The following is a 16,545-nucleotide window of genomic DNA, read 5'->3' on the forward strand; positions in this document are numbered from 1 at the left end:
TGTTATTAACATTAAGTAGTATGGGCTAATCGAAAATCTCCGTTTTCTGCCCATTTTTTATTTATGGAAGCATACAACAAATACTTTAATAGATTTTGGTCTGGAACTAATCGTTTTGGCAAGGTGTAATATTGATCTAACTTTGTGCAAAAAATCATGAGACCCTTTCGTCACAATTTAAGTTTAAATATCAACTTTCAGAATTTCCAAGAGTGAATTTTCCGGACGTTACGATTATTTGATGTTCCAGGTGAAATTTTTTAGGAATATTTCTAAATAATAAAGAAAAATGAGAAGTGCATACGATTTATTAATTTTTTATGTATAAGAAAATATTTAATAACAATTTTTTTTATCTGACATAAATTATTTTTACAGCGTTCATTGGAGCACTACCACAAAATACCTGTTGCATTTTTGCGACAGTAGTCCAGTGAACGAAAACTTCGTTTATTTAACATAAAAAATTGTTATTAAATATCTTTTTATATGTATGAATGTCACTTTTTTTTTTCTTATCCGATATGTAACCCTTAAAAATTTCACCTGAAACATCAAATAATCATGACTTCCGTGCGATTCATTCTTGGAAATTCCGAAAGTTGATATTTGAACTTAAATTGCCGCGAAAGCATCTCGAAGTATCTCGTGATTTTTTGCACAAAGCTAGATCAATATTATAACTTGCCAAAACGATTAGTTCCAGATCGAAGCTTTTCAAAGGATTTTTTGTATTCCGCCATAAATAAAAAATGAGCGTAACGCAAAGGGGCTTCAGGTTAGTCCATATTACTTAATGTTAAACAACTTTTTTTGGAAAACTTTTTTTTCCAGTCAATAGTTAAAACCATTTGCAATGACCCATATGATTTGTAGACCCCTTAGTATTCAATTATAGGCGGAGTAATTACATAACTTTCGCACTGAAAACTGATGGATTCCCAGGAGCGAGGAAATGGTTATTTACCATGCGTATATCTCCGTAAAAAATTTTTTTTCAAAAATCTGACTTTGGCACATCATGCACGCACTATTAGGCTATACAGAAATAATTTTTTTTTATAAAAATCGAAAATTTATAAAATGGACTTTTTGCCGCCTTGGCACCACTGTGCGCCGTTTGTCCCGGGTGGACCACGTTTCGCGCGGCCGAACGTGGCCCGGCTTCACGGTCTGTAAAAACCCGCCGTTGCCCGGGTTTTTCTCCCGTCGGACGGGCCGAAAATCAGGGCAACGTGACACCGTACAAATTCGTTATTTAATACTAAGATAAAGCTACGAATGGCGTGTTTCAGCAAGAGACTCGAAGATGGACGCTTCTTTTGTTGACGTGCCCATCCTGCTGTGCTCCCTCCTGGGTCTGCTCGTAAATGGGTTCAACCTGCTCGTGATCCTGTGCATACACAAAGAGGTAAATATTTAAAAAATAGAAAACTCCATACAAATACTATATAACTATTACTATAAGGACTGCCTATTACAGTGAAATCTCGTTGTTTGTCAGTCCGCCGTTTTTACTGACAAGATACGAAATCGGAGGTTCTCGCCGAGCGTCCCATTTGAACTACACAGGGAACGCTGGAAACCGTCGTACCCTCTTCAAGTCATAAGAAACCTATAACTTGAAAACGCTACTGACGTGAAAACGGCGAAAACAGCAAAGGTCAAGAGCCGTCGTCGCCGAGAAGTGTGGCACACATTGTCGGCTATATCGGTGTGAGACCAGAAGACTAATCGAATCCAGTTACAAAACTTCTTTATTTGTCATTATTTTTTTTTATGAAACTTTTACCAACATATTTACCAACATGTTTCTGATTAAAACTAAACCAAATATGATTTAATTCCGATGATATATACTTGTGTAATGGACGATGAAATATGTAGGACGATTGTGTTGTGTCTTGACATGTTCTATGCCTTTAGTATAATTTCGTGGTTAGATCGTGCATAACTCACAGACGATAATCGTCCGTTCGCTGCACCAGATATCCGGTGGGACATATCAAACGCCCTGGTTGGAAATTATGGAGGTTGTGTCTGACATGTAATTGCTTCGACAGCACATATACTAAATTTGGAACGATACAGAGAAGATTAGCATGGTCCCTGCGCAAGGATAACACGCAAAATCGTGAAGCGTTCTGTGCTGTTGAGTACTCGCGTGATCCAGGCACACACCCTTTAGAGAAAAAGTGGAAAAATTGCCATTTTTCACGATTTTCGGCTTAAAATCGCAATTTTTAATCGTTTATAACTCGTAAACGAATAAGTCAATACCGGTGAAATTTTCAGCATGGACATAATTTATTCGAACGAATCAAATACATTCTTTAAATTTTCAATACAGGCTCAGATAAAAGAGCCTGAAAAAATCAACTTTTACTATTTCTTTTGCGATTCCGACCAATTCAAATTTTTTTCAAAAATTTTTTACACCTCGTCTAATAAACTAATCCTTCTAACTTCTCAATAACATTCAAGTCATTTGATCTAATTTTTAGAAAGTTATGTTGCTTGAAATAGTGTAGACTCAGTTTTGCTCGTTACTGTAAGTAAGAAGTGGCCGCACAATGCACAGATAGATGGATAGATAGATTATAATAGATAGATACGTTATAATAGATAGATAGATTATTACTGTTTTTTTTTTCCCCGCGGGGAACAGAATTGCAGTCAATCACAGTCCCAGCAGACAGAGGCAGTGAACGTCCGGTGGTTCGACCGCCAACGAATAAACCCTCAGATGAAGAATTATTATGAATTATTATGGACATCCGATTATGTCGCACGAGGAGAAGTAAAAATAGGATTAAGATATATGTTAAAAATTCTACGCAGTAAGGTAGCACGAGAAACGACTCCAACTTTTCTTCCTGCAAGACACGCAGATGAAGTTCTCAGTTTACACGCTGAGAACAAACAGGAAAGGTGTCCAAATATGCCAAATTATAAGAAAAGACGCCGACTTCATGGTAAAAAGATCCTGTCGGCGTACAGCTGACTAGTCAGGAGACATCAAGAAGATAAAAAGATGCAAGGTAGAGACTCCTGTGCCAGCATCTTTGAAAAACAAAGGATTGTGCATCTTATAAAAAGGGGGACCAACTCCTAAAATTCAGTTATAAATAGTCAGTCAGTCAGTCAGACAATCGTGAACAATCAGTTATTCAGTCATAGTCAATAGTCCAGTAGTCTCTTTTGAAGTTAAAATAGTTCGTTCAGTTGTTTCGCGACAAACCGTTTCAAAGACCAGTGTCAGCAGTCGGAGTATATTGTAACCGAATTCGAACCCGTGATCACGGTAATATTAATATTATTATTATTATTATCAAACTATTTATAAGCACTCCAGTATATGCGCTATATAAACCATATTTGTAAAATCAAATTTGTAATCTCTGATTCAGAACCACACTTTGAATAAATCAATAATATTGTTGTTTTCAAAATAAGGGTACAAAGTTATTTAAACGATCCTCAATTTCCCGAACCATAGCCGGTGTATGCAGGTAGGTTTGAAACTGCGTCCTATCCTCTTAAAATCGTAATTCATCCCACTCGGGACGTAACACTATCAAAGCTTGCAAAGGAGTATCTTTGTGTTATGGCAACATCTGTTCCTTCCGAAAGAGTATTCTCAAAGACTGGCGAAATAATTAGTAAAAAAAAGAAATAGATTAAAAGACAATATAGTGAATAAAATATTGCTTCTTAATATGTACAAAATAAATCCTTTATTATGTCTATTTCGTACATATTCGCTTTATCTACGTTTTTTTCTTGCCGAAATGTTCCAGTATTTCCACTCGCGGCATTTCTATACTCATGTCAGGTCCGAAATCACAGTCAAATTTAAAGCATCGAGATATTTGAAGGAATCATTTGGCAATCGATACATATAGTATAGAAACAGCTTATAGTGATCAGGAATAAATAACTTCTGTGAATTTGATTGCAAAGTGGAAGAACATTGACCCCTTCGACTCGATACTTTCACAGGGTGTATTAAAGAAAGTTTGTTGTGCATTGTAGGTATTAACGAAAGAACCCTCCCCCGCCCTAAAGAACAAAGTCGGTCATTCAAAATAGGCAGAATTTTTCATCAAAATAGGCAGTTTTTTGCAAATATCTCGGAAAATCAAGATACCGCAGTACTGTGCGGACTAATGGCCTGTTTTTGGGCACTTCTCGTAATTTGGTTATTAATGTGTATATATATATATATAAGGCGCTAAAACTCAAGGAACGTAAAGAATATATTTCGCAGAAGTTATAAGGGAATAGCAATCCCTAAGACCCGTATCCTATAAATTCCAAATTCAAGAAAACAAAATCTATTCAAATTAAAACATTGATAAAGAAATAATGAGGAAATACCTGCAAAATTACTTCTTAACCGTTGAAAACGAAACATGAGGCCCTGGGGTGACCGAGGAACCAGTGCGTGAGGTAAAGAGCGAACCAGCACTGCATCCGTTGGCGAACCTCACCCATTTGAAAACACTGGAAATAAATAATAACATGTATCACTCAATGAATACATATATAGAAACAACTTATAGTGATCATGAATAAATAACTTCTGTGAATTTGATTGCAAAGTGAAAAAACATTGACCACTTCGACTCAATAATTTCATACCTCCATCATATATTAATGTATATATATATAAGGCGCTAAAACTCATGGAACGTAAAGAATATATTTCGCAGAAGTTATAAGGGAATAGCAATCCCTAAGACCCGTATCCTATAAATTCCAAATTCAAGAAAACAAAATCTATTCAAATTAAAACATTGATAAAGAAATAATGAGGAAATACCTGCAAAATTACTTCTTAACCGTTGAAAACGAAACATGAGGCCCTGGGGTGACCGAGGAACCAGTGCGTGAGGTAAAGAGCGAACCAGCATTGCATCCGTTGGCCAACCTCACCCATTTGAAAACACTGGAAATAAATAATAACATGTATCCAACGGCAGAAGGTGAAGTTTCCAAGCTACTACACGCGGTAAGGAAAATAAATGGTAGGGACAACTTGAGAATAAATGAAGGGATCGTTTGCGGTGCAATTAGAAATTGTCTCTACCTGAAATACTTGCACTTGTGAAGACTTCATTCAACGTTGATGAACTCAATGGATACATATACAATAGTATATCATGAATAAATTTCTTCTGTGAATTTGATTGCAAAGTGAAAAAACATTGACCACTTCGACTCAATAATTTCATACCTCCCTTCATATATTAATGTATATATATATAAGGCGCTAAAACTCATGGAACGTAAAGAATATATTTCGCAGAAGTTATAAGGGAATAGCAATCCCTAAGACCCGTATCCTATAAATTCCAAATTCAAGAAAACAAAATCTATTCAAATTAAAACATTGATAAAGAAATAATGAGGAAATACCTGCAAAATTACTTCTTAACCGTTGAAAACGAAACATGAGGCCCTGGGGTGACCGAGGAACCAGTGCGTGAGGTAAAGAGCGAACCAGCATTGCATCCGTTGGCCAACCTCACCCATTTGAAAACACTGGAAATAAATAATAACATGTATCCAACGGCAGAAGGTGAAGTTTCCAAGCTACTACACGCGGTAAGGAAAATAAATTGTAGGGACAACTTGAGAATAAATGAAGGGATCGTTTGCGGTGCAATTAGAAATTGTCTCTACCTGAAATACTTGCACTTGTGAAGACTTCATTCAACGTTGATGAACTCAATGGATACATATACAATAGTATATCATGAATAAATTTCTTCTGTGAATTTGATTGCAAAGTTCAAGAACATTGACCCCATCGACTCAATAATTTCATAGGGTGGATAATAAAAATTCCCTTGTAGATTGTTATGACACACAGCCATTTCCGAGGAAAGACCATTAGACCTCGGGATACTTTTACAAGGGTCTCGAGAAGGCCTAAGCATTTTTTATATACACGTTACCAGTTAAGGCCTAATCGTCACGGGTTAGGCATCCGCGTAGTGCGTGAGGGTTAGAGACCCTAAGGCAGACCCCTTGGGCCATCAGTTTGGGGACCCCTAATAAACATAGTTGCCAGATGACTGGAACAAAGTGACTCTTCTGCCAAGTCCTTGGAAAATCTAGCTTTTCCAAGGAAGCATTGTTCCCAAACTCGATGGTCCTCGCCCTCATGGGACAAGGGGGTAATAAACCATAGGCACGTGCTGGCCACTTGGGCCCTTTTTTTCGTCACGCTGCTCTGGGGTCTGGCAATCGTCACGTGCTGGTCTAGGCACTTTCTCTACGCGTTTGACTTGGGGTGGGGACTTCCTCCACCACCAACAGGGGTTGCATACAAATGACTCCTCCCTCAAGTCAATCAGCAAGTGAGATTTCTTTCCCCCAAAAATGGGACCATCTCCCACTCTTCTCCAAAGTCACCACCGAGGTGAAGAGCGAGCTGACCCCAGAGCAGAAATTAGATACAAACTTGTTCTCAAAGGAAACCGAATAATCACCAGTCCGAATGTAAACTGTATATAGTCATTGTTCTAATAAACCAAAGTTGTTATTGCAAAGGAAGGTGTCGGGTCATTAATTCGACAAAATAACACGCAGAACCTCTCCTACAATTGCGAGAAACTGCACGACATAACATAGATTTTAATGAAAGAACTCTCCTCCATCCTAAAGAACAAATTCGGTCATTGAAAATAGGCAGAATTCGCAATGGAGACTCTGACAGTTTTTTGCAAATATCTCAGAAAATAAAGAGACCTCCGTACAGTGCGGACAAATGGTCTGTCTTCGGGCACTTCTCGTAATTTGGTTATTAATGTATATATTAATGTACAATAACCAGCAAAACTGAGTCTACACTATTTGAAGCAACATAACTTTTTAAAAATTAGATCAAATGACTTGAATTTTATTGAGAAGTTAGAAGGATTAGTTTATTAGACGAGGTGTAGGAAGGAATGGGAAGAGGTGGAAAGGTTGCAGGAGAGGTTTCTGAGGTGGGTCCTAGGAGTAGAGAGGTACGCACCGCGGTATATGGTGCGGTAACAGCTGCAGAGGGAGTTGTTGAGAGGGAGGGCGGGGTTGAGGGCATGGGGGTACCAGAAGAAGTTGAGGGTGGAAAAAGGGGGGAGCTAGCTAGGTTGTGCTGGGAGCAGGGAAGAGGAAGGGGCAGAAGGGGAGGGGAGGTAGTAGGGTGGGTGAAGGAGTGACGGCGTTTTTGGGAAGAGAGGGGCTGGACAGCGGAGGAGGCGGAGGAGATGATGGAGGAGAGGATAGAGGCAGTGAGTGAGGAGATAGTGAAAGGGGAAAAGAAGAAGCAACAGGGGAGAGATGGGAAAAGATAGGAAGCGCAAGGTACAACATGTGGTACGGGAGGGTGAAGGGAGAGCGGATACCGGGGTATCTGAAGAAAGGCTGGGGAGAGAGCAGGTGGCAAAGGGTGGCCAGGTACAGGTTGGGAAACGAGATGAGAGGTGGAAAGTATTGGTTGGAGGAGGAGAAGAAAGTATGTAAGGTCTGTGGGTGAGAGGAGGAAACGTGGGAACATGTGTGGGAAATGTGTAAGGGAGGGTTGAGGGGAGTGGTTGGCAGGGGATGGTGGGGAAATATTAGGGGATGAAGGAGGAGAGGAATGGATGAGGAAGGTGGATGAATGGAGGAAGAGCAGGAATGGAGAGATATGGGAGATGAAGTAAATGGAGAGAATGCATAGGAATGGAGTGAAAGAGAGAGCAGCCGAAAGAGGAGGTCCAGGAGGCATGGGAAGGATGGGTGAGGTGCAGGGAGGGGAGAGAGCAGAGAAGCATGTATGTGTGGGACAGGGAAAAATAATAACGCGGCGGATATTAGTGAAAGATCGTTCTCTCTCTCTATGGCGTGTTTTTAGGACACGTTTAATTAAGTTAGGGTAAGTTAGGATAAGTTTAAGGTTAAGATTGGGGTAAGAGGGAGATGTAATTAAAATTGTAACCCCGAGGGGAATCAATAATTGATATATATATTAGACGAGGTGTACAAAATTTTTGAAAAAAATTTTAATTGGTCGGAATCGCAAAAGAAATAGTAAAAGTTGGTTTTTTCAGCTTTTTTATCAGAGCCTGTATTGAAAATTTAAGGAATGTATTTGATTTGCTCGAATAAATTATATCTACGCTTAAAATTTCACAGATATTGGTTAATTCGATTACGAGTTATAAACGATTAAAAGTGTGGTTTTAAGTCGAAAATCATGAAAAACGGCAATTTTTCCACTTTTAAGCGTTTATAACTCGTAAACGAATTAACCAATATCGGTGAAATTTTCAGCATGGATGTAATTTACTCAAGCGAATCAAACACATTTTTTAAATTTTCAATACAGGCTCAGATAAAAAAGCTAAAAAAACCAACTGTTACTATTTCTTTTGCGATTCCGACCAATTCAAACTTTTTTCAAAAATTTTTTACACCTCGTCTAACAAACTAAACCTTCCAACTTCTCAATAAAATTCAAGTCATTTGATCAGATTTTTAAAAAGTTATGTTGGCTCAAATAGTGTAGACTCAGTTTTGCTGGTTAGTGTATGTATGTAAAGCGAGAAAACTCAAGGAACGTAAAGAATATATTTCGCAGAAGTTACAAGGGAATAGCAATCCCTAAGACCCATATCCTATAAATTCCAAATTCAAGGTAACAAGATCTATTCAAATTAAAACATTAATAAAGAAATAATGAGAAAATACCTGTGAAATTTCTTCTTAACTGTTGAAAACAAAACACGAGGCCCTGGGGTGACCGAGGAACCAGTCAGTGAGGTGAACAGCGAACCCACATTGCATCCAATGGCCGGCCTCACACTTGAAAACACTGAAAATAAATAATAACATGTATTCAACGGCAGAAGGTAAAGTTTTTAAGCTACTACACGCGGTAAGGAAAATAAATTATAGGGACAACCTGAGAATAAATGAAGGGATCGTTTGCGGTGCGATTAGAAATTGTCTCTACCTGAAATACATCCACTTGTGCACTTCATTCAACGTTTATAAACTCAATGAATAGATATATAGAAACAACTTATAGTGATCATGTATAAATAACTTCTGTGAATATGATTGCAAAGTGAAAAAACATTGACCACTTCGACTCGATAATTTCATACCTCCCTTCATATATTAATGTATATATATATAAGGCGCTAAAACTCATGGAACCTAAAGAATATATTTCGCAGAAGTTATAAGGGAATAGCAATCCCTAAGACCCGTATCCTATAAATTCCAAATTCAAGAAAACAAAATCTATTCAAATTAAAACATTGATAAAGAAATAATGAGGAAATACCTGCAAAATTACTTCTTAACCGTTGAAAAGGAAACATGAGACCCTGGGGTGACCGAGGAACCAGTGCGTGAGGTAAAGACCGAACCAGCATTGCATCCGTTGGCCAACCTCACCCATTTGAAAACACTGGAAATAAATAATAACATGTATCACTCAATGAATACATATATAGAAACAACTTATAGTGATCATGAATAAATAACTTCTGTGAATTTGATTGCAAAATGGGAGAACATCGACTCGATAATTTCATAGGGTGGATAATAAAAATCTCCTTGTACATTTTAACCAAAGAACCCTCCCGCGCCCTAAAGAACAAATTCGGTCATTCAAAATAGGCAGAAGTTTACATCAAAATAGACAGTTTTTGCAAATATCTCGGAAAATAAAGAGACCGCCGTACTGTGCGGACAAATGGCCTGTTTTCGGGAAAACTTATCAAAATGTATACTCCAAACCTAATCGCCATAATACGTACTTACAACACACGGCACTGACACGAATGGCTGCTCTGAAGTGAATACTGGCCGACGCTTGCGAGCGAATGTTCGATGGCATTCCTTCGACCGCCTTCGGAACCGATCTTCGCTTCTTTCTCTGCAGCTTCCCGTGGACCGTCGCCGCGCCGCCGCGTATACAATGTATGTTGGCGGTTCGTCGGCGTGCTTGCCGCTGCGCGATGCCCAGGCTGCCACATGTCCATTTTCATCTGTCTTTTTCGGCGGTTTATTTGACTTCGAATAATTTCCGGAGGCGCGTTCGAATGCTGTAACGAGGACAGAGCAGTCAAAGACTGGCGCGCGCGTTGCAATGTATGTGGTTGTATCGCCCAATGACAAAGCAAGGATCAAATAAAACTCTAGTCTATATATAGACACTTATGAATCGTAGTTCTTTTTAGACCTTTGAAATTTTGAATCATTTCATTTTTGGTTTAATTTAGCTTCACACATGAATTTATTGACTCTGTTGTAAACATTTATTTCATAATAAAAAAAGAGAGACCGAGGTGTGTGCATGAATAATAGTGGTAAAGTATTTTTAAGTTATAACATTCGCAAAACATCGTATCCGGACCTAATCTAATCATACATTATCATTATTAGGATCATACTCTTATGCAAATGCACGTAGACTTTTTGACAGTGATACTGAAATAAATGTAATGTAACAATTACAATTTTTATTCTGTTATAACGTCTGACACCTGATCGTTCCATACTCCGGGTAAAAAAAAACATGTCCACTTAGGACCCTCCTCCCTATAAATATCCAACATTTAATAAAATTGAAAGATTCCCTTTTCAGTTCCTTTCTTATTCGTTATCCAACACGCCGGTGTTTCCATCTCGTATTCATCAGTCAGCTACACATCTGTAGGTAATACCATACCACAGACGAGGTATAGGAGTAGACCAATCACCCAATGTATTATTCTGTCTCACGCTCGGGGGGCTCTAGAGCCCCCGTACTATTCCGTGTCACATCCTACCGTATCATCCAGAACTAATATTGTGGAACCGATATTCTACAATGGCGCTGTTGCTGATATAATTTTAAATCTCATGTCGAGGATTCATATGATGAATGAAACAAAAGAATGTTGTTTCCTCTTAATTCCATTACGGCTGACACGCGAGTGCATCGAAGGAGACGTAATGTAATAATAATAATAACGTAACGTCTCCGGCTGAGAATATTTTGGTCCCGGATCGAATCCCGCATGGAACGATTTTTTTTTCGTTAAACACTTTTTTCTTGTTCTTTCTACTACATCAGTCGTCTTCCCTGTGCAATTACAACTACAACAGTGTAATAACATAATTATAAAAAATTAAATTAGTTCAATATTAGCCAAAAGTAAGAATGTAGTTTAAATTTAATTAAATAAAATACGACGTTGATATCATTAATTTCATTTGACTATTTAATAGCTACTTATTCAATGTACTTCTGATATTGCTTTTCATTCGCAGCATATATATTCTAATAAATTTAATTATTTGGGATTGATAAAAGATTGAACAACAATATTTATAATAACTAGTTTTGAACATTTTTTAAGGGTAATTAAATTTAAAAAACAAAAAGAATGATTTAAAAATACAAAATATATTTCAGTATATACCATTAAACCCGATTCTTTTTAATTTTTTCAGTTTAAATTTTACTTTGGTATTGTTCCGTCACAAGACAAAACAAATATTTCAATATAACCAAACATCTGGGTGGCAGACTTCGGCCTACCTCCAGTTTATCATGTTTGTAATGCACTAGCATTTATGGTAGCGGCCCGGGACAAAATTTACAACACTTTACCGGGCGCAGGTTTATAACGCCTTTCCGGACCCATCGAGTGAGGGTACCGCGCGTCCACCTCGGCACAAGGTTACCCTCCCTTTGGCAATGGTAGGCGCCAACGAAGATCAATGACAATGATTGACCAATCACGAACAAATTAGAAGACAGAGATTCTTAGACCCCACCCACACCGAGATTAGCTGCAAGGAGTGAAGAGACGACAAGACCAGTCAACCAACTAGCCTCAAATAAACAAGTATTCCTCCGAGCAACCGTAGAGTCGTAGTCCACCAGAGCAGCAGCGGTCGTAGTATCCGCGTATTTCTTTTTATTTCTTCGGTTCTGTTAACGTCAGAGTCGATAGTGCAAACCGACACGGACAAGAGTGTCCCTTGCACTGCATTCCAGACAGAGTTGGGCACTATTTAGATAACAAATTATTTAAATAAGGATTCGAATCAAAGATATTTTATCTTTATTCGTTATTCGAAAGTTCGAATAAAAAAAGTATCTCTGTCGAATAAATAATTTTATTAGACGAGAATTTATCGGACGAATAGAGAGAATTTTTTTTATTCGAAGCGGATTTATTCGAACTTGGAATAAATTTTCATCTTTTATCTGTATCTTTTATTCAAAGGCTTCGGATAAATCTTCGAATAACTTTTGCCAGCTCGAATAAGCGGCGACGAGGTCCGACGAACGCCGATCTTCAAAGACCCAGCGACTGACAAACGGTATACAATGTAAGCAGATGGAGAATCGCGCACGAATGAAAGTTCAAACTTTTAGATTTTTCAATATACCTCCATAAAATTGCGGCGAGTGAATTGAGGGGCTTTTCCTGATGAAAATGAGTCCAAACTCGAGTGTAATCGAACAATTTTATTGATACGTAATGTTACGATAAAAATTAAAATCTTGTTGAAGATAATCCAAATGATGTCGTGTTTGGACTCATTTTCATCTGGATAAGCTCTACAACTTATTCGTATTAAAAATACTATTCGCATTAACACTATTCCTACCGAAACTTCGCGTATACCTATTTCTACCGCGACCGGTCAAATGACCGGTCTGTAGCACAACTTATATTTTTTAATATAGAATGAAGATAATAGCCAATTTGACAGTATAAAAATATAGTTTCTTTTATTTAGGAGTATATAATGTATATTTTATTCGTTTTCACCGCATAATATTTCGTTTACTATACCCTGTTGGGCCTGATGTTCCCCTAAACATATTATGAATAGGTGCTCTTCCAGGATTAGACCCTTCTTTTACTTCTTGCCAAACAGTTCCGTCTATAGCAGTTTCGATTACCTCTTCCTCATTCTCGCTATCGGAAGTAACTAAAAATCTCCTTCTCTTTCGTCCTCTACGTACGTTCGAAACATTCCCTTCGTCCTCATCGGTGTTCGAGTCGTTCTCAAATAGATCATAATTTTCCGTATTGTCATTTGCAATATCAAAAATTTCGAACGTCTTTACATTTTGGGAATGAATATTCAAGGGATAAAATAAAAACTAAAATATAAAAATGTAAATCAAGATGGATAAAAAAATGAACAAAAGATAAAATGTGAAACTTGCTACGAAGTATTGTTGGTTTGTTCACTTTTTTGAAAATGACACTTATAACGCGTAATACAATAGAAAATAAAAGTAGAATAATAATAGAATAAAAATACAAAATAGTAAAAGACTGCCGAATATGCTCCTTGTAACTTTCACGTTTTGATGCTCTCTGTCCAGCTCACGAGACTTTACTGATTTGAATTCGTGAGAAGACGTCTAGGCATCTCCTTCGGCTATGATTTTATTTATTTTACAGTCATAGTAGATAAGACGGTGTAAGAAAATCCGAGGTTCTGGACCGCTTCGGATACCAATCAAGCAAATAAAGACCGCGAGGCCGATAGGCGAGCGAGGACTGTAAGCACTTTTCGGCTAAAATCATGCCACAACTGCATTACCTTCCGTTTGTAACGACTTTATAGTTTCGGAATTGAGTCTTTGAAAGAATACTATTACAAAAAGATATAAATCGATCTACCGGTCAAATGACCGGTCGTGGTAGGTAAGACAGACTACAAATTTTTCTCAGAAAATAAACAATAAAAAAAGAAGTAAATATTGAAAAATGTATTATACGCATATTGTAGGAAAAGTCGTGAAGTTTAAAGGCGATTCAACTACGTTGTATATAGGAAATTCTAATCGAAATTTTAAAAACGGTCATTTGACCGGTCGCGGTAGGAGTTTGGACTCATTTTCTTCAGGAAAAGCCCCTAACAATTCACTCGTCACAATTTTATGAAGGTATATTGAAAAATCTAAAATTTGAACTTTCATTCGATGCGGGTTTCGATGGCGGACGAAAAGATTCTCAGCCGGAGACGTTTTACGGCCTGCACCAACCGAAACTGTTGAGAGTCAGAGTTATATATTGAAATGTAACGCAAATAAAATATTTTATACTGCAGTTTTAAGTTTCTACACTGTTTTCCTCAATATAAAAATGTTCAATATTACATAATACACCTACAAAACGATCAGGAGGCATCGAAACAATTGATTTTTTTTTTAACGACGATGCAATTTATAAAAAAATAAGAAAAATTGTTTCAGTATTATCTAACTACTGAATTTTTATAAAACTGGTATCTCGGAAACTTCAATTCGAAATGTGCACTTTCTTCAAATGATTGGACAATTCAATTATCCAATTTTCTTAAACATGTTTGTATAATCTGGAAAATCTTTAAAAATTACACATTAATAATCACGATGAGACACAAATAACATAATAAAATAAACGTGGTCAACTGAAAACTTCGATATAAAATCGGCAATTTTATGGTATAAGAGTAGACCAATCACCATATGCGGTTTCGTGTCTCACATGTAAACAACTGGTTTTCTTACGCCCTCTACGCTGACGAACGATAAATGTTGGAACTAGATCATAAAAAATTATCAAATGTGGTCAAATACAAATGATTGACGAGTTATGTACATATATGATGTTATGATCAGAGTTATGACTATATGTTCAAATTATATTTTTTAATTTGATGTCATTATGTTATATATCTACAATTATCTTTATCAATACAATATTAATAAATATAGATACCATGTTTCCAAATTATAGAAATACAATTTTCATAAATCTTGAACGTAAATAACATTTCTCCATACGTATAATTATTCGCATTTCTACAATTTTTTAACACTATTAATACGCATTCATTTTGAATATCTTTTGTAACTGAACTTGAAAAAGAAATTAAATTGAAATTTACTATATATTTCCATGTATATTTCATTTAAACAACATAAATTTTAGCTTTAAAGAATCATGTAAAATATCAATTAATATTAATTGTGAAATTCGAAAGAGTTAAGAATTAATTAATCAATAATTATGTAGTTGATCGTTTTTTGCGAGATGTCAATCTATTTCACTATTCACTCAGAACGTAGTTGTATTATTTTTTTGCACGTTTCTAATGAGAAAATAAACGACGAACGCAACGTACTGTTATGCGAGACTACCGGACTTATCTATTCTCTATAGATAAGTCAGACAAATAGATGAGTCAGAACTCACGGGCTTTCTCATCTACTAGACTAAGGCAAAATTACTCACCGGTACAGAGATTTCATGTTGAAGTCCAACCCTGCGAAAACTCCGACCTCCACGTCATTCCCTATCTCTAAGGGCTAGTGTCATCCATCCCCACCAAACTTCCATAGTTGTACTCTTATATAAGGCCCTGCGAAAGGGCGCGGAGAGAGAGAGAGACAGACAGAGAAGAAGTTACAAGTAGCCCGTCAGTCGACTCGTTTGTTACAAAGTTATTCGTCGTGTACAAAATCGCTTGTATTCTTGCTTGGCGACCTATTCCCAAATAAACCTAAGTTGTGCTGGAAGAGTTTGGAGTTTATTCGAGGATACTCTTTGTTTGGAACTATAGCGAAAGGAAAGAGGTATAGGTTGCGATAGAGACAGGTAGAGAATAATAGTGGACTGTATGAAATAATAAATAATGTATTAAGAATAAAGCGGAAAGAATACAAGATAGCGGTGAAGTGCAGAGGTACACGAAAGCGGAGAATAGATAGTAGTCGGAGATGTAACGCGCAAATCGTGAAGCGCACGATTTGGGAGAGTGAAGTGTCGTGGAGCGCACGAATAAACGAAAGTAAAGCGAGACTGTGATCGAGCGATCGAGCGTGTCTAAAGACCTCGTTTCGCGGTTATCGCGGGTTATTTATACTATGCGTGGCCACCGGCGTCGGAAGGAATAAGGAGTGGGGTTTTTGAAAATGACAAAGGATTTGGCAGTGTCGAACGTTAGCTAGCGCACGAGGGCAATGCCCTAACGGCCGCTACTGCACAGGAAACAAGGACGGTGGGTGACGGATTTGATATTTTGGATTATGGGAACGGTGGCTCACGCGACAAGTAAACGTTTAGAAGTAAACACAAAGTTTACGTCTGAGTGCGTTCACCCGGTCTCGGCGCCGTGCTCGATCAGCTGGCTATTGTCAACGCCGAGACACGGTCGCACCGAGGCCGCTCGCCTGCGGATTAGGTCGCAAAAACTATGGCACAAGAAATGATGTTTGCGTTACCGAGATTCTCGGTAACGCCTGCAGTGATTTCGAACACTCTTCATCTACCCCTTCCTGCGGCATAACAGAGGACTAATTTTTGGTGGCAGCGGTGGGATAGGCCGCAATTCAGCAAGAAGACCGAGGTCAACAAGGCGACAAGACGAAATCTGGAAGGATATAAGACGATTATGAAAATTCTATTCGGGTAAGTGAATGCCTTTTCACACATATTGGAACCCGAAATCAGAAATTCACACCGAAAGTGATAGCAGCGAGTCGTTACATAGTTT

General features: G+C 37.7%; 1 long non-coding RNA gene and 1 other non-coding gene across 3 annotated transcripts; one reads left to right on the plus strand and one right to left on the minus strand.

Moving 5' to 3' along the window:
• Positions 1-2,051: 2,051 nt before the first annotated feature.
• LOC143363776 (U6 spliceosomal RNA) lies at positions 2,052-2,154 on the plus strand. The gene has a single exon (XR_013083915.1). It is a non-coding gene; the product is annotated as a U6 spliceosomal RNA (small nuclear RNA).
• Positions 2,155-5,497: 3,343 nt separating this feature from the next.
• LOC143363772 (uncharacterized) lies at positions 5,498-9,995 on the minus strand. 2 transcript variants are annotated; one of them, XR_013083910.1, is made up of 4 exons: positions 9,808-9,995; positions 9,326-9,451; positions 8,725-8,848; positions 5,498-5,547 (listed from the first exon to the last, which is right to left on the minus strand). It is a non-coding gene; the product is annotated as an uncharacterized LOC143363772 (long non-coding RNA). The 2 variants fall into 2 exon arrangements; XR_013083911.1 differs by having other exon boundaries at positions 9,804-9,995.
• Positions 9,996-16,545: the final 6,550 nt, after the last annotated feature.

Source organism: Halictus rubicundus, unplaced genomic scaffold (assembly GCF_050948215.1).
Source record: "Halictus rubicundus isolate RS-2024b unplaced genomic scaffold, iyHalRubi1_principal scaffold0119, whole genome shotgun sequence".
Taxonomy (NCBI): domain Eukaryota; kingdom Metazoa; phylum Arthropoda; class Insecta; order Hymenoptera; family Halictidae; genus Halictus; species Halictus rubicundus.